Source organism: Mustela nivalis (genome assembly GCF_964662115.1).
Source record: "Mustela nivalis genome assembly, contig: HAP1_SCAFFOLD_1316, whole genome shotgun sequence".
Classification (NCBI taxonomy): domain Eukaryota; kingdom Metazoa; phylum Chordata; class Mammalia; order Carnivora; family Mustelidae; genus Mustela; species Mustela nivalis.
In genome coordinates this window covers 27,745-46,682 of record NW_028135348.1, presented here as the reverse complement: position 1 = coordinate 46,682, position 18,938 = coordinate 27,745, and the positions used below count along the sequence as shown (strand labels likewise).

The 18,938-nt window shown below is 41.3% G+C and overlaps 1 long non-coding RNA gene across 1 annotated transcript in view; it reads left to right on the top strand.

The window, feature by feature from the left end:
- LOC309857809 overlaps positions 1–18,938 on the top strand; it is a 112,842-nt gene that overhangs the window by 69,436 nt on the left and 24,468 nt on the right. Inside the window, exon 3 of the long non-coding RNA XR_014307921.1 lies at positions 4,803–4,860. This is a non-coding gene — a long non-coding RNA (uncharacterized lncRNA). The remainder of the gene's footprint in view (positions 1–4,802; positions 4,861–18,938) is intronic.

Here is an 18,938-nt window from a genome sequence, read left to right as displayed (position 1 = left end):
ATACGCCTTAAAACATTTTCAGAAAGATGTCCACCCTGACTCCCCTGCTTACCGTTCTTTGCACAGGAAACATATCTCTGCCCATTGATAACGCAAGGCCTACCAAAAAGGAAAAAGGGGAGGCAGAGGGGAGAAAACTGCGAAGTCTGTTTCCTTTTCTGAACCTCTGCTTTGCTCTGCATTGCGTTATTTGCTTTGTCCATGCAGCTCAGAGTCCTGGGAGTAATTAAGGTTCAAAGGCCTGGGTAATAACTCCTCAGTAACTGAGTGCTTGCTACAAGTTTCATGGGTGTGGGTAGAATAGAATTTGAATTTAATTTGAGAATGTTAAGGGAGGATTACATATTTTAATAGTATTTTCTAAGTATCTGCTATGAGACTAGTGGGTTAGGGGGGCAGTGGGAACACCTCGGAGGCTCACAACCTTGGTGTGAATCAGACACAAGTGTCTGGCCTCTGGGACCGTGACCGTGACCGTGCAGCATAGAGGAGAAGGCTGTGAACCCTGATGCCAGGCTTCCTCTACTGCCCAGCCAGGGTGAACTCAGGTAAGTTCTTGACCTTTCTAAGCCTAATTTTTCACTTGTGAGAAGGAGATCATAATTTCTGCCTCCGCAGGCAGGATTACATAAATTAATGGTTGTAAAGTGCTAGGCATAGGGCTTGGCACGGGTAAGCACTCAGTAAATGTCAGTTGTCATCATTGTCATAGGGGAAGTTCACTGGGCTCCTTTGAGCCCATCAAGGAGAGACAGAAGCTGTGTTTACATCCATAAGCAGGTCTGAAACAACAACAGCTTAAAAAAAAAAACAAACCGTTGAATTCAACAGCTTGTTGTTTGGGAGAAAACAACAACAACAAGTTTTAATTAACAGTTGTGTTTTTGTTTTTCCAAACAGTTTTGTGTATAGAAATTCAAACGTGGACTTTAAGGAAAACAGAACCCATTACTATCATTACAGATCTATTACCATAATTTCTTTGGTTAGGAAAATTGCGTACATTTTGTTAACCAAAAGAAAAAAAAGACATTAAATGTGCCTGTGTTTGGCGCAGTATAACTATTTTTCGAAAATGCTCTATAATCCACCGGCTGGAGGGGGGACTGGGGTTCATTGAAGTCAGCCGCATTTAACAGCAGCCGGAGTTCTTACAAGGTTGAAAGCCACTGCCCTCACTGGTTCTGGTTGCAATTATAATATGCAATACATTTTGTTTTAAATGGAAGCTTTTATAATGAAATTTGGAAGCCCACGTCATTTCCCTTTGCTTACTACAAAAAGAGGATTTGAGGGCAGACAATAAAGGAAATGGCAGGGAACTATTATGTGACCTTGGGCAAATCACTTTGGTGGTTAGGCCTTGTGTACACACACACACACACACACACACACACACACTGAGTCTTTAAATTCTTTTGCAAAGCTGTGTCAAGCAAAAAGTGGAATGGAGATTTGGCAATTCTATGGTTGTTTTGAATAACGGATAGGTGATCAACTTGAATGAGTAATTGTTACCAAATTTTCTCATTAACCAAGAAATTGTGAAATCTTGAGTTTTAAGAAGTACTGCCTGGGGTAGGGGAGATGAAGCCTTTGCTTCCTCACTTGGGCATACACAGTCGAGAATTTAAGCCAGTAGTTTTGTGCACTGGTCGCCCTGGAATGAAGTCCCGGAATTGCCTTTTAGACTCTACTCAGACATCTTTAAACCCGTTCCTCTCCGCCACACCCTGGAACGTCCCTTCTGAGATGACTTTATTTCATTAACATTCTGGGTCAGCAAAACAGGGTTTGGGCGGAAATACAGCAAGATGTTTACCACTTACAGGAAGAAGATCCAGGATCCTTTCCCAGATGCCTCCCCCCCCCCCCCAAGGATCGATCATCTCCCCAGCCCGAGAATCTGCCTCACCTGCCCGTGGGCAGTTAGTTGATGGCGGGGTAGAGACGGTCGGTCAGCGCTTCCGTTTACAGAGCAAGGAAGGTAGGCGCCGCAGGGGCGCAGCTCTGGGAGCAGGGAGAGGTCCCACCCGAGGCCGCAGCAGGTGGGAATGCCTTCAGGCCCTTGATGTTCCCTTCGCTGCTGCAGTGTCGCCACGTTAGGGACTCTAAACGCCAGTCTCACTTTGCGGAGAAATAGACCCTCACGGCTGTCGGGGCAGCTCTGCGGCAGGAGGGCACCAAATAGGACACAGAACAGGAGGGGCTTTTCCGGAGAACTCCCTACTGTGGGCCGCAGGCCGAGGGTCAGAGAGCAGGCACGCCGTGAGAAGGGACTCTGGAGTCACACCCAGGCCTCCTTTCGCCGCGCTCCTTAATGCAGCGCGTGCCTTTGGGCCGCAGGACTCCGCGCGCGAGACCTCCTGCCACCGGGAGCCGGCTGGGCTCTGTGCGGAGGCCCCGATTCCCCGGCTGGCTCTGCCCTTTCTGCTTCAGGAGTTCTAACAAGTCCCTTCCCTCACGCTGTAGGGCTTTTCAGTGCGGCAAGAAAAACGCCCTTGGAGGTCCTCGCGCGCCTTGGCTCATCACGGGAGGCGGGAGGAACTGAGTCCCCGGACCTCAAGCACCATGCCGCAGGCCCGGGGCAAAGGCCTCCACCTAAGGATCCGTGGCCAGGCCTGCCTTCTCCCGGGCTCTTCATAGTTCAAGCCACTGGCGCTGTTATCAGGGTCGTCCAGAGCCGGTTTTTAAAGGTCAGACACCCTGGGCCTTCACCATGACTCCTGACTCAACAAATCTGGGCATGGAGACTAGGAATCTGCATTGTAGCCACCTTCCTGGCTTTTCTTTTCTTTCTTCTTCTTCTTTTTTTTTTTTTTTTTCCTTTGCACATTAGTGTGTGAGAAATATCACCAGCTGTCACCAGCTTTTAGTCTTAGTATGGACCCTCTCTTGAGGGCTTATGGATTGAGCTGTGCTGGGTTCCACTCTTACTAAAGGACATCAGGAGAGGGTAGTTCATCTCATGATTTACTCCACAAACCTCGTTCTGAGAGACCGGGGTGAAAGATGTTAGAGGTATCAAGAAATTTTTAATCAACTGAATGAGGCACAGACACCACGTCCATCCCTCGGCCACATCTGCCGTAGCGTGGGTTTAGTCACTTCTGCTAATCACACATTTAATTAGAAGCACAGCCACAGCCAGTGAAGCAATATTACAAGTAGGTTGTTGTCAGCTTGTTTTTCTTCAAGCCACTCCATACATTCTGAATGATTCTTTTGAAAGAATTATTTTTAAGTGGTAAATTAGCTGTATTCACTGCCATTGTTCTGGTGATTACTGGAAACACAGGACTTTCCACTCCCTTAAGATTGTTTAAAATCCCTACTTAAGAAGCAGTGGGACTCTTTAATTACGTATGCCAAAGGGCACAAAGGAAGATACATCGAATTTTAAGTACCCAAATTGCTCACTTTATACTACATACCTTTCGTACCATGTATAAAAATATATACATAATAAACAAGAATAGAAATTTAAAGTAAATATATATTCAGGTTAAGGAAGACGCATACCGCACAAAAATGTCTTTGTATAAATGCTGAATAAGATAGGGTAAAGGGATATTTATAGCTCTGCAGATGACTTAATACTTACTGCACTAGGAATTCATCCATCCTTCCAACTGGCTTGAGAGGCCTTTGAAACCAATAAAGTATATTTGTGTCCAAGCAGGGAGTGGATCCAGGCCCCACATAGCAGACCTGAGATGTACTGGCCCAGGGAGCTTAACTGATGTCAAATGTAAACCACTTTTCAAAAGCATGTTATCAGGTCCACACCAGACTATCCATTTTGATAATCTCATTCCATTTTTCTTTCTTTTTTTTTTTTTTTTGTTGAAAGGAGAAATAGATTAATGAGAGTCCAAATCCCCCTAGAAAGAAAACCTTCCTTATAAGGCATGTCTGAAGAGAGATTTGGAAAAATTACTTACTCTGCCTTTGTTTTGCCAAGTAAAGTAACATTTAGATCATTTATATTCGAAAAATTCTTAACCGGGTCAGCATGGCCTACTAGATTGTATCTAGAGGGAAAGAAATGAAGAAGAAATAAAGATGATGATGGTGATTTTTTGGGGTCCATTATAAATCTTCCAGACATTGGTGTGTGTATGATGAAGATTTGGGGCAAACCCCATGATCCATTTCAGATACACAAGGAAAAAAATTGGCCCCAAATTATGTTTTCAAATGGTGCACCACATGAAACATTTGCCTAAAGAGAATTTTCAATGTTCAGCTCCCAAATATACAAGACATGTTCTTTCAAGTATCTCAGAACACTAGGAGAAGAAAGCCTTCCAGGGAATGATAATCAGAATCATAGCATGGTTCAAACAGAAGAGAACAGAAGGAGCCTTAGAAATCATCTTGTCACATTGGTGATATCGTTTTACAGATGAGTAACCAGAGCCTATAAAGGTGGTCTCTGTGATTTCAAAAAACTTGCTTCCGTTAGTCTTTCAGTGCTGTAGGTCAAATGACACTGTGGCAGCTCTAGGAAAAAATGCCAGGGTTCAGAAACTTCAGCTACTCAAAGCTGGAACAAGAGCCCAGCTCTTCTAGACTCCCAGGACAGAGGACTGCAGTTGAAAGGGTAGGGAACTTTATTTTGAATAATTCCATTTTGTCAACCAATCGGAAGACAATTTTACTTGGGTGCTCAGTGGAGGTAGTAGTAAAATATTGTTACTGACCAAATGTTCTGCCTTCAGTGAGGTTACAATAAACTGTTTTCTTGCCCTACACAAGTCAACTACTCAAGGGTCATGTTTTAACTTTTCCACCTCCAGACCCCAAGCTGATTCTCAGACGATGCCACTGCCATTCATAATTCAAGCTTTCAGCAAGGTAAGCCCCTTTGGCTCGTAACAGAATTCATCTGATAACGGGCTGATAACTGGATCTTACCCATCTCCCCCCAACCCCACCCCAAGCCATCACAATGCCAGGCTCCTGCCAATTGAATTAGGTGCTATTGGTATAGACAGACCATCAAAGTCCCAGGAGTTCAGAAGAAAAAGACTTAATTGTCTTTGGAAAAGAGACAAAACCAGATCTAGCCCCGTTGTTTGCCAGAAATAAATGGGGCACAGTCTCCGTGGGTGCAGAGCTTGATGCATTATGTTCTGTGCATCTTATTAGTAATCTTCTTTTTGGGCATTTTGTATGTCTGCATTTATGGCCATCAGGTCTGTCACCTCTATTCGCACAGACCATGGGGAGGACAGCTGATGCTTTATTTCTTCCTGGCAGTTAGAAAATATCTTGAGCCAGCAGGGACTGAGAACTTGGTCTCTCGCCTTCCAGCCTCAGACCCCCGGCTTGGGGTGCATCAAGGCACACCACAGAAGCAGTCTTGGCCAGGCACGCCACTTGAGGTCAGCTGGGGAAGCCCCTACTGGGCTAGAAAGGGCAGGTCATGAGGCTGAAATCTGGCTCAGAGGGAAGGCAGAGCCTTGGACGGCTCTGCGAGGAAGGGACTGTGTGTGCTCTCAGTAGGGCGAGAGTCCTGCCCTGCGGTCTGGTGAGTCGAGGTGTTGTGCACCTAAGGCTCTCCCACTAAGCTGCCTCCCAGCAAATGCAAAACCACACTGTGACACGCACACCCTGGCAGAAGGAAATTAATTAAGACCCTGTGCTGACATTCCCTTCTGAGCTCACGCCACCCTCCAGCTAGGGCCACACATCACTCTGTGAGAGAGCAGACACAGCTGTGGGAGCTGTCTAGACCTGCTGTGATTAAGAAGGACTCTCTGCTGCCTTAATGTCGAGTGTGTTTTCTTATGTCAGTATTGTCTCCTAGTTTTAGCATGACTGAATTGTCAAAGGTTTTTTTGGTGTTTTGGGGGGGGTTGGGGATTTTTTTTTGTTTTGTTTTGTTTTGTTTTTTTTGGCCTTGCCTGTGAAGTGACACAAGTCTTTTCCTTTCCTGGTTTCCATTATATTCCATTGTGTGGCCATGCACAGAGTCAACATTTTTTAATTTTTTAAGTTTGTGTGTTTTCCATCTAATGCCATGCAATAACTATAGTGCATAAACATGTGTCCCGGCACTTTGGAAAACATTTTTAAAATTAAAGTGCTTTATGTCAATCACAGGCATGCAGTACCAGAGTGTGTATGTAGCTGATCATGTGGATTATGTATTCAGTGCAAAACATCTCTATATTGTGCCTGTTCCATAGCCACTTTTCAAAGTAAAACATCTCTGTCATTAAAATAGCATTTGTATTTTGTCAAGACACTAAAAGCAATTGGAAGCCAGTGTTGATTGATCACTTGCCAATTTTCAATTTTTAAATCAAAGCTGCTTTAGGCTTAGTAGGTGTGAGCTTCCCAAACATCCATCGTCATTCTATTTGCATTTTACATGCATTCAAAATAACCCCTTTCCCCTTTAAAAAAAAAAAAAAAAAAAAAAAAAAAGATTGAAGAAACATTTGCTCTCAAGTTGAAAAACACTACACCTCAGGACAATCTGTTGTAGCTGAATGATTCGCCCCTCAATATAATGGTTCTTAATGAAAATTGTGAGGAATTTTCTTCTTGGAAAGCCTCAAGGTAATTGGGTGGAGAGGGCGCAGGGCAGCAATAAGAACACCCATCCCAAAAGCCAACAACATGTACCTGTTCTCCAGTCCTCAAAATTTGTTCCTTAATTATTTTAGATATTCTCTCTTTATTAATTGCTTTGGATGCTCTCCATTCCCTTAAAATAAGAGAAAAAGTCACTTCCACACAAAATACACAATGTTGCTGAAGGACAGGACCAAACCGGGGCTAAGCCGCTTAGGACCGAAAAGCTCTGGGGCACCTGGGTGGTTCAGTCATTAAGCATCTGCCTTCAGCTTCAGCCTTAGGTCATGATCCCAATGTCCTGGGATCGAGCCCCGCATTGGGTTCCCTGCTCAGTGGGGAGCCTGCTTTTCCCTCTGCCTCTCACCCTGCTTGAATTCCCTCTCTCACTGTGGCTCTCGATGTCAAATAAATAAATAAATCATTTTTAAAAGGCTGAAAATCTCCAACCTTATAATTCTTTGCCATTATCAGTATTTTTAAAATTTGCAAGGATGAACACCAATTAATTGGCCAAGATTGTAGCTATTTAATTAAAGCTTGATAAGTTATAGAATTTGTGGGGATGGCAAATAAGTGCTGCTTAGGTTGTATTGTCAAAGGCATGCATCTTGATAAGTACTTCATTTGCCCAAGCTGCATTTTATTTTCATTTTCATGTCATTTTATTTATCACATACAGTTGTTTAGATGAGTCCTTGAGTAACTGTAAAACCATGAAGAACTCTGTTCACGACACATCTTATACCTAAAGTCCATGGTAATGAATAGAGAGATTCAAAGATGAATGTACTGATCTCATTTTCAAAGACTTACTGTCTAGTAGGGGAAATGGTGAACAAAAAAATGCCATACAATATAAATGGAAAAATCTCATTTTTGTCTTTATAAGAATAAATAGTCCAGAGGAGGGGGTAACTGGGTTTTTTTGTTTTGTTTTGTTTTTGTTTTTGTTTTTGTTATTTTCCTAGAGAAGTCAATGAAAAGATAAACATCTTAAAATGTAAATAGTAGCATGTTAAGGACATAAGAGGAAAATGATTTGTATACTGGGAGTAATATTTACAAGAACATGGGAGAGTGAAACCAGAGAGACAGAAAGAGAGAGAGAGTACAGTAAGCAGTTCAGTGTTACCAGAACACAAGTGCGAAGGTGTGGGGGATGAGGCTGACTGTGCTGTCAGGGCCACATCATGGAAAGCCTTTTATGCGGCGCCTAGAAACTTGGCTTCTATTCTGAAGGCTTTAGTGAACCATAGGTGAGGTTTAGGCTCTAGGAAAGATTACTCCAGTGGCATTTTGAAGGTTGGATTATGAATTTGAAGGGAGAGAGACAAGGATCAATAAGGCTATTTGGGAGGCCATTCTAGAGTCCAAACAAAAGAAGATGTGGGGCTTAACTACAGCAATGGAGACAGAGAGGAGAAAATAGATATGACAACTATTAGAAGGAGGTGGGGCTTGATAGATTGAATTTGGAGAGTCAGAGAGGGAAATGATCTATGATGTCTTCTGATCCTTAGCGAAGAAGCCCAATGCAGCATTTAAGGAAGGGCGGTATGCACAATGCAGGTACTAAAGGTGGTCTTAAAATTGTTTTCAATTACTCTTCACTAGAAATGAGAATTTATTTGACTAATATTCAGATTCTGCCTGCCTGTTCTATTTCATTCCAGATATAGGGAAATGGCAATACAATTATTCTTGGAAAATAATGTGTATATCTAGCTATGCATTATGTTGTATTTTGCATGATTACATCATTCATTCCTCATAACCACCTATAGTTTGAAATCCCTAATACTCCAATTTTCATATAAAGAAACAGAAGCAGAGAGGTTAAGTGACTTGCCCAAGATTACATAGCTAGTAAATGTGTAGACGTACTTCAATCCCAAGAACTGACAGCTTATCTGAGTGGCCTTAGCTGCTTACCATGTCTGGTTCATTTGGGTTTACTGATAACCAGGTTTTCCCGTATACAAAACCAAAATGCAACCATTTTGGTCATTATTATCAGTCACGTTTGTCATTTTATAACCTCAAGGTTTAAATCCATAGTCATGTGATTCTGGGTTCTAGAACCCAGAAAAACCATAAAGCAATGATACTGAACTTGCCAGGTCTGGTGACTTTACACTAAGATCCAGCTAAACTGCGTGAACTGTCAAGGCTAAAACTAGGACTTCTATCTTAGCCTAACACCTGCCTCTCTCTCTGTTGAAATATATTATAATTAGCTGCTCTTCCTGGGAGAGACTATAAAACTGAATGCAATTAAACAAAAAGAGAGACAGCAGATTTTATAGCAAAAAAAAAAAAAAAGTAATTTGGAAAGCCAACTAGATGGATGCATATTCAAAGGTAGCAATTTCAGAGGCAAGGCAGACCTCCCTGATTTTGCAGTAACGTACTGTGTACCAAATGGCAGCTAGCACAGCCTTTTGGCATGTTTGGGACCCTAGCCTTGTCCACTGGTGCTCACAAAATGGTTCTGGTTGAATTAGGACTTTTACAGAGCAGCCATTCTCTGGTCATGGTGTTATGTGAGTCAAGGACAACAATAAGCAGGAGGGTAGGTGCCATACAGTCCATGATCCTTACAAGCCGAAGTGTCCGATGGAGGCCAGGTATGCGTCGTAGAGGCTTGTAGAGGCTCCTGTGTTCACTAAAGGTGTGCAGTGTGGGACCAGTTGCTTCCTTTCTCTTGGTCAGTTCCTCCAGTTGTGGAAGGACAATGCTGATGCCTGCCTTGCTCCCCTCAGGGCAGGATGGTGAGATTGAGAAAGGGCTACAGACAATTGTCTGTTTTATTCAGGTTTAGCTAATGAAAAGCCGATAGTACAAGTCTTTGTAGAAATGAGTTCATAAGCAGCTGCTGAAGAAATACTAATCCCTGAGCAAAATTCTAGGGAAAGACCTAATTAGTGCAATGACTCGTCGCTTTCCTAAAACTGGACTAGAGGAACTGCCATTGACCAAAAGGTAGACCACGAAATAACCCATGGCCCGGTCACTAAAATCTGAGTGCCTCAGAGAAGATCAAAACTTAATTTGAGGAAAAAAAATTGTAGCTCAAGATTGTAGCTGGGCAAAAGCAGACCTGGGGAGAAGAAACGGGAAGAAAATTAAAGCTAAATGTTAGCTTCATGCTAGAACATACCAGCATGGAGATACTCTGGGTTTTATTGAGCAGCGCAAGGCTGCTTTAATTGAGCACTATTTATTTTGAAAGGTTTTCTACACCAGTGCTCTTTCCAACATTGCTTGTGTGTTTTTGGCTGTACCTAGCGGCCCACTGTGGGCTGACGGATGTCCAGGTGTGGAAAAGGATGTTCGCCATTTGTTTGCACTGTGGATTTATTTCTTTGCACTTTCTTTGCCCCTCCTAATTAAAATAGTAAACATTATTGTACTCAAAGCTTAAATAGTCCCCTGGACATGAGAGTGTTATGAATTAATAATTAGAAATATAACTTCTTTAATATGCCTCTTCCTCATAGCAAATATTTCAAATGCAAAGCCAATTTGCAATAAGAATCAGAGAGATGGGAAAGGCACCCTGTAATCAACATGAAACCTAACAAACTCTCTCAAAAAAGCACTATAATAAGCAGGAAAACAAAAGAATTTTGAAAATTATCTTCCTGAAGCATTCTGAATCCCCGGTGAACTATTTTTCCGGGTTAAAAAAAGCCAAGCTATTCAAGGTGTTCTGAACTAGGTTACTGAGTAGCCCTGTATAGCAGGCCTGCTCCTGGATGTCATGCCCCCGTTAATGAAATCTGGACGTGCACTCGTAAACGGACCTGCTGAATGGTAGATGTCAACCATTGCGTGATGGGCAATCATCAATCATCTATTGTCAGTTATTTCTGTCCCAGTGAGTAAGCCTTTATTTAAAGCATAAAGTAAGAATGTTGCCAGACCACAGGAACAAGCCCTGAGCTGTTTGCAGGTGCTGCTATTCACAGCTGCCAATTAAACCCCTGACATTTCCATATTGGCCATGAGGCATAGCATATGCTTCTGACATACCAATTCTTTAAAACAAAATGATCCATCTCAGATTATCAATACATGTATTTTATTCTTTTCCCATGCTTGCAACATTGGGCTTTTAACAGTAGCTCATCTTAGAAGTAGAGGAAGGAGAAACAGAAAAACTCTTACAAATTGAAGTATTAAGATGTATACATAGCATTTTCTTGTAACTGGGAAGTGGCCGGCATTTTAGATGTGGAACATTTTCCCTGATGCCCAAAACTACAAGGCAGCGTATCCTTTAGAGATTTTAACTTTTGATCATCTTTTCCCTACCTTTCTTTCTGAAAATTTTTCTTTCTTTTGGATAACTAGATACTACTGTCTCATCTCATGTAATTCACCACTGTTAGAACTAGATGTTAAAATTTTGATCATGGACTACATTCCATTCTTTTCATCGGGATTCAAACATAAGTGGGCCTTGTGTTGGAAGAACTTCATGAAATTAGCCAGAGACTTTTAAAAAATATTTTTTATTATTATTATTTTAATTAGAAAGAGAGAGAGAGAATGAGGAGGGGCAAAGGGAGAGGGAGAGAATCTCAAGCAGACTCAGTGCTGAGCTTGGAGCCTGCTGTGCAGCTCCATCTCACGACCCTGAGATCATGACCTCAGCTGAAACCAAGAGTCAGATGCTTCATCGACTGAGCCACCCAGGCACCCCACTAGAAACTTTCTTAATTTAGTCTAGAATGTAAGTCCTTGAAAGGATATACTTCTAAACAGAGTGTACATGATGCATATTTCTAGTATATGAAATAGGAAGGATAAAAGCATCTCAGCATTCTTGAGGGATTATAGATATTGTAGATCTGCTCATCTATAAATACCGTAAATAGGAAAAAAGAGAGGGGGATCCACATATACCTTTTGTGAATATTTCACCATTTTTAACTGATTTACCTATTTTTCTAGCTTTTGGTAAAAAATGAATTATGGTGACAATCATAGAAATTTTAACTAAATTATTCTGATTGTTCTTTAGAAAATGAAGATATGTTTTATGTCATTTCAATGAAGAACTAATTCAATGTAATCTGTGATTGAAACTGTCTTTGTTTTTCTAGGTTCAGGAACAGAATTTCTGATATGAGACTGTCTCTCCCCCTTTCTTCCATCTCCCATTCATCTGGCAGAGCTAAATACTTACTTCCACATTCTTTGGAATCCCTGATTCCCACTGATTTCAGAGACATCTGTTGGGGAAAGCAAATTTGACAAAGCCAGGGTCTCTCTGTCTTTTTTTTTTTTTCTTTAAAGATTTTATTTTTTATTTATTTGACAGAGAGAGATCACAAGCAGGCAGAGAGGCAGGCAGAGAGAGAGGGGGAAGCAGGCTCCCTGCTGAGCAGAGAGCCCGATGCGGGACTCGATCCCAGGGCCCTGAGATCATGACCCGAGCCGAAGGCAGCGGCTTAACCCACTGAGCCACCCAGGCGCCCCAGGATCTCTCTGTCTTGTTTTGTTTTTTCCTGGTGGGAATTTTACATTATTTTCTTACTTCTCAGAAGGGAAAATTTGCCATCCTCTTTGACAGAAGCTCAGCCAATTTCCATTTTAAAAAGGAGAGAAAATTTGTTACTGCCATCTGTGTAATGAAGGGCTACTAAAAGAGCTATCTTCTAATAAAAAGATACTTTTACTCTGTAAATTAATTCTATAATAAGAGCTGCCCTATGAACATACTGATGGTAAAAATCTTAACAAGTGGATATATTAACAATATATCAAGAATACATATGTGTTTGAGGGATGCCTGGGTGGCTCAGTTGGTTGGACAACTGCTTTCGACTCAGGTCATGATCCCGGAGACCAGGGATCGAGTCCCGCATCGGGCTCCCAGCTCCACAGGGAATCTGCTTCTCCCTCTGACCTTCTCCTCGCTCATGCTCTCTCTCACCTCCTCTCTCTCAAATAAATAAATAAAATATTTTAAAAAATGAGTACATATGTGTTTGAAATGAAGAAAAGAAAATTTGATGGTTTATAGCATCCTTGAGCCCTTCAGCCATGTGAACACTTATCCCCAATCAGAGCTGAGGAGGCTGTGCCGGGGCATCAGCTTTGGGCTGCTCGATTGGGAATATGCCCACCCACAAACTTGAGATAGGAGTGCAGAGAAAGGGCTGGACTTGCCTTGGTTGCGCAGTCTCTAACTGGCACCAGTTGGTATCTCCACTGATACCAGGTCTTCCTGGTGCCTCTGGTTGTAGTTATAATAATAGTAGTGTTGATGGCTGTGATAATGCTAATAATTACAGTCGTGGCAGCTCCCATTACAGGAGACAGCTTCATATGGTAGTTGAGAGCACGGATTCTATAGCTCGTCTGACTGGGTTTTCATCTTGGCTCTAGCCCTGTGACCCTTGGTCCAATTACTTAAACCCTTTGTGCTTCAGCTGTTTTCTGTAAAATGACGATAGTAATAGAAACCCCCGCATTGGTACATGGAATGCTTAGAGCAGTACCTGTGTGTACTACAGGAAGTACCACTAGAGCATTAATAAGTCATCTTAGAGCATAGACAATGCCGTTTTCCCCATTTTTCAGGAGCGCAAACTGAGGCTATGTGAAGCGATCAGCCAACATTTAACCAGGTTTTAAGTTGGGTTGGTGTGATTTCAGGACCAATGTTCTTTCCTTCTATCTTCCAGGCTTCCTATGGTAGGTGTCATTTCACAACTATACACCACTGATCAGCAGAGAGGAGGAAGGGGTTGAAGAAAAGAGAGACAGTGTCGGAAACTTAAAAAATGCAAGAACTCCAGAGTGTCAGGGTAGCAGAAATCATCTAAGGACAGGGGAAGGTAAACACTTTCCCAGAGTCGGAGGGTCAGGTAGTCACCACACATACTCCTCCTGAAAGAGTGAACTCATTCATTCATTCAACAGATAAGTATGTCCCTTATCTTTCTGCACAAGGGAAAGCAGCCTCATGTGTGGCTACTTAAGAAGTAAGAGGATGTGTTTTATGTAGTGTTGTCAAAGAAAGAGACCCACGATAACCTTAGGAAAAGATATTAATGAGATGATGCCAGTGTTTTTCTGGCAATTGAATCCAATTTGGTAAATTCTGGGGCTCTCTCCTCTCCTCTGCTTCAGTGTCTCGAGGTAGAGCAAGCTGGCCACAGGACAAGCAATGGCTGGCTGTCCCAGGGCTGGGTCTCATCAGCACATTCGTGTCTCTTGTGGTTGTCTTTATCCGGCCTAACTGGTATTGTTTTTGGCACTCTTCACATTATGATGTTATGTTTCAAATGTTTCCAAAACTGAAACACACAAGGTCTTTCATTTCCTTTCTGCCTACTAAGATTATTTCAGCTCCACACATGCAAAGCAGAGTATTATGCAAGAAATTAATCATATCAGAGCAAAGTAGCTACTGAAAAATTGCCAAACACCATAAACATTGGTCAAAATGGAGTCCGACCATTTGCACAGAGAATAATTGAAGCTATGGATTCACTTGGGGTAACTAAGCAACTTTTCATTATGAATTATAAAGCTTTTCAAACATAAAATGATATCTGAGAGGAGTGCATTACCTAAAAGGTTTCGATAAGCAATGAAAGGAGCTTTAAAATATGCAGCAGGGATCAATCATCCAGCTGTATAGCGTTACTTATACTTTGTGGCGTCACCTACATTCCTTGATAAACAATGTCCCATAACCTCTGAGCATTCCCATTATTTTCGTCAGCACCCAGACATAAGAAGTGACAAAAATGTCAGATGATGTTTTATTTACTAATATAAAACAAGTTCTCGTGGAAGTAGACATTCTACGACAATGGAGGTTTATGAAACACATTTCCCAGCACCAAAAATGATTCACGTTGTCCAAGAAAGATAAAAAGCCTGCTGTTAGTGATGAATTTTAATTGGAATGTTACTCATCATGGGCATGAATTCCTTTCATTTGGGAGATGACATGTCCTGCTTCTATGGCTGAAGGACAGTTGAGTCTCCCTGAAAAAGAAAAGTGGGTAGCTGAAACACACCATTCGACATCCAAAAGGTAGAGATGCCTTTAAGTTATCCTGGTGTCACCTGCCAAAACTAGTATTCTGATGTCTCTTTCCAGTTGTCAGTTTGCAGGAGACATTTTCATCAGTTACATGTGAAATTAAATGCAGCAGTCAGACTCAGATGCAATGTATTTCTGTCTTCTTCTACCCTGTTTATGAAAAAAATCAAATGTAATGGGAGCATAAATTGGGAAAATCACTTAATGATAGTGAAGAGTTCTGGAGTTGAAATTGGTCTAGAATTCTACCCAAGATGCAGCAGGAGGGAGATTAAGCAGCACAGAAGTCACTGACAATTGTAGATTCTTTTCAGTTTGACAGAAGAGAGTCTGGAATGTGGCCCATCAACACTGACTGACGCTAGGTAGTAGAGAAAGGGAGCTGGTAAAAGTCAGAAAAAGTGGAGTTAAAGAGGGTGAGGTGCATGGAGAGTGGAAAGGTAAAAATGTAGGGGGAAGGGTAGGTGGAAAGGCTAGGTATATGAAGTTTCAGGACCTCATGTCCTTTGCCAAAAGAAAATCATTTACCGGGGCGCCTGGGTGGCTCAGTGGGTTAAGCCGCTGCCTTTGGCTCGGGTCATGGTCTCAGGGTCCTGGGGTTGAGTCCCACATCGGGCTCTCTGCTCAGCAGGGAGCCTGCTTCCCCCTCTCTCTCTGCCTGCCTCTCTGCCTATTTGTGATCTCTGTCTGTCAAATAAATAAATAAAATATTAAAAAAAAAAAAAAGAGAAAATCATTTACCAACCTTTATGTGATTGAGGAAATACCATGGTTTAGGAAGGTTTAAACTAATCTAATGGACTTCAGTCCCATGATTTTGTGGGGAAGCTATCTCTGCTGACCAACAAGGTGGCTGCAGCCAGCCCCTTTGGAACTCCATATAAAAACATCAATTTGCATCATGGAACCGTGGCCAGCCTGCTTTGGGGAGGTGGTACAAAGCAGTCAATGCTCTATAGATATACAAATTGATTACTTCAATTACCAAAATCAATTTTCCAGAATAGAGTGGAATATATGGAAATGTATCTCAAAAGGTCATTTAAAATTAGTCCAAATGGCCAACTCAAGGCCCTGCATTCAGAAGAGCACATGTAACTCTCCCTCTCTTGTATCTTTGCCTACATAAGGTCTGAGGCTCAAAGCACCCAAGTGGAACCTGGTAAAACAACAACCAAATTGCATTGCTCCCGCTGCTCTCACGAATCTCTTAATAAGCTCACCTGATACAGTTCTTAGTATAGAATCAGGGTTTGCTCCTATAAATAAAAGGGTCACATCTATTCATGGTTTGTTAGTTGCTTCCCCCCTACTCTCCCCGCCCCCAGTCAAATAGATATTTAAACTGTGGCTTTCCTTTTGAATTTGTGGCTTTCCTTTTGAATTGTGGCCTGCCGTGTATGTTTTTGGATATGTTGGATATGTTTTGGATATGTTGTATGTATTACATGAACACATTGACTGTTCTCTGTTCAGATATGATATCCTTTGCATGCAACACAATTACCCACACATCTCTCATGCAAATACACAAAAGTGCATAAGGATGTTTGCTCTCTTAAAATCCTTTCAGATTGCTTAGATGATTTTCTTTACATGTTTTCAACTTACCTAACGGCAAACCTCACTTCATTCTTCACTAGTCTAATTAATTTGACAGGACTGGAAACTTGTTCTTCCTGTTCACACTTACTATTCATCTCTTCAGAATGCCCTGTAGGGAGGGTGAAGCACAATAAAGCAGTATTTACCAAATGCCATCGTGCTAAATGCTCTTTTAGGCTCTTTTAGGCTGACTCGGCACATCGGTGGCATCGAGAAGATCTGACTTTAGGGCAGCCTGACAAAAATGACATTTTCTAGAACATCATTTATCTAAACAGGTCTTGAAGAAGTAAATGATGTCCATTTTTCCCTGAAGTTCTGCAGTGGGCTCTGGAGACAACAATTTATCCCTACTGTATCTGAAATCTCTGCTAAAGAAATGACAGAGGTATCACATTTTGTAAGATAAGCCTTCAGTCTGCGATGGCAAATGTGGAGATAATTTCAAGTTTTTTAAGAACTGCAAGCATAACCTGAAACACACCAGATATTTTGTGAAGGGGGAGGGGTTTGAAATGCAGACTTGATAAATGCAACCAGGGAGAAGGGCTTTTCCTTTTTGGTTAACTTTGAAAATCTCCTCAGAGAGCAAACTTTGATAGGGGGCAAAGATTCTTACAAGGTTGGTACAGGTGGGTAATTAAAAAAATAAGAGTGAATTTATCTGCATACATTATTTAAATACCTAAAGCATTTCTCTGCTTTAATGATAAATTACGATCAGTAAAATCTGTTGGCTGCCTTCAAGCTAACTAATGGATCACTAATCAGCAACAGTCGAATCATCCTAACTAAGGTGGAATAAATATCTTCACGGAAGCTGCAGCTAATTTTTTCAGTCTAAACCTTACATATGCATGTCTATATTCTTGTACTTCATCTGTGTGTATGAATGTGTGCATACATGTATTCGTATGCACATGTTAAAACCCTATTCTTTCATACGTTCTTGTTCACCCACCACTGCTCTCTTCTTTTTTGTATGTTGTATAAGAAAGATTGTTCCTGCAACTAATTAATCCTTAAAGAGATTGGCTGATACATCTCATTGTTAGCAATACATTTTTAATTGTTCATTTTACTCAAGCACCATTTGAACACAAGTCAATTTGCAATTTCATTAGAGAACAGAAAAGGCCTGGGGTCTATTCCTGGTTTAAAAAAAAAAAATAAAAAGCAGGCAAAATTTCATAAAGAATGTTAATCCTCTAATTAATCAAGCAAGAATTTATGTGTCCTGCTACTTGAGCATAAGTCTTCTTGCCAAGAAATGTACTTTGTCATACCTACCCCTCCAGAGAAACCTCTTTTACTAGCACTGTGGCCAAATACCCTGGCAACTAATGATGAGCTTTGAAGCAGCATTCACAGACCATTTGCTTTGATGACATTTGGAGGCTTTTCTCCCTCATTCCCATTCTATTGTAAGTAGAGTACACATGCCATACAGCCTTTGAAAACTAATCAATACAGTAAGGTTTGTCAGGTTGCGGCTGACTAGTATTACGTCTTTAAAACTCTTTTCTTAGCTGACTTGTTGTACACATTTTTAAGCTAAACCTTATGAAGGGGGTTGGGTAGATTATCCTTACTATACTCACAGGCACACTAGTGTGCCATGGCTCTTTCTTCCATATTTTAACATCAAAAGCTCATAATCTGTGTAAGTTAACCTTCCATAAAACTAAAATTATATGGTCATCATACATAATCTGATGATTGATTACAGCTGTCAAAAAGGTCACAAATTGTAAATGTTTACTACAGTTGCACCATGAAAATTATTACATACTTTTAAAAAATCCATCTAGAGAAAATAGACAGCTTACATTCATAGGTTGCAGAACTGAAGCATATATGTTTTCTTTGTGACTTTTAGCTTTCTTAAAATCAATGTTAAAACCCTTAGGTCTGATTTTTCATTTCAATGTCTTTGTGTAATGTGCCTCAACCATACCTCATCTAATTTAATAAGATGCAAGCTAAGGAAGTACTTAAGTTACTTATCAAGGGTTTCAGATGACACATTATTATTGTATTCAAAAGTCAATATTTGCTAATCATGTTAGTACAGGAACTGTTCCAGGCCTACAATTCTTAAATTGCAGAGATATTTAAGATTAATTAAACCTATCTCCCTTGGTCCTCTCTCTTCACCTCTGTGGAAAGAGTAAATCAATGACATCCTACGCAAGCCCAGGGAGCCAGAGCTTCAAGTCTGAAAGCCACTAACATCTTGAAGCCTCTGTTTGCATCAGTGCCCTAGAGTTGAGCTTTGCCATTTCTCCACGGTTTAAGGAATATTTGTATGTTTTGAGAGCAAAGTTCACCGATTCGCTTGATGTAATTAAAGAGGTATACCCATTCCTGAGCATGTAACATGGACTCCAATATTTATTTAAGTCAGGACAGTGCTGAAATAATATATTGTCTGACTTCTTCTTTCTTTTTATTTGAAAACTTGTGGCTAAATTTGCAGCAAATGAAGTTGAAAGGGCACTTGCCCTTTTTCAAGCCTGGCTTAATGAGAACATGCAATGAGAACTGGGCCCACATCACTGAAGGGGCTACACTCAAATGACACGGTTCCAGTGAACCCCTGACCTCTCGCTTATACCCATGAACAGAGACAGCCAATTGTTCAAAGGTCAAGGCTCCTTTACTTTTAGGC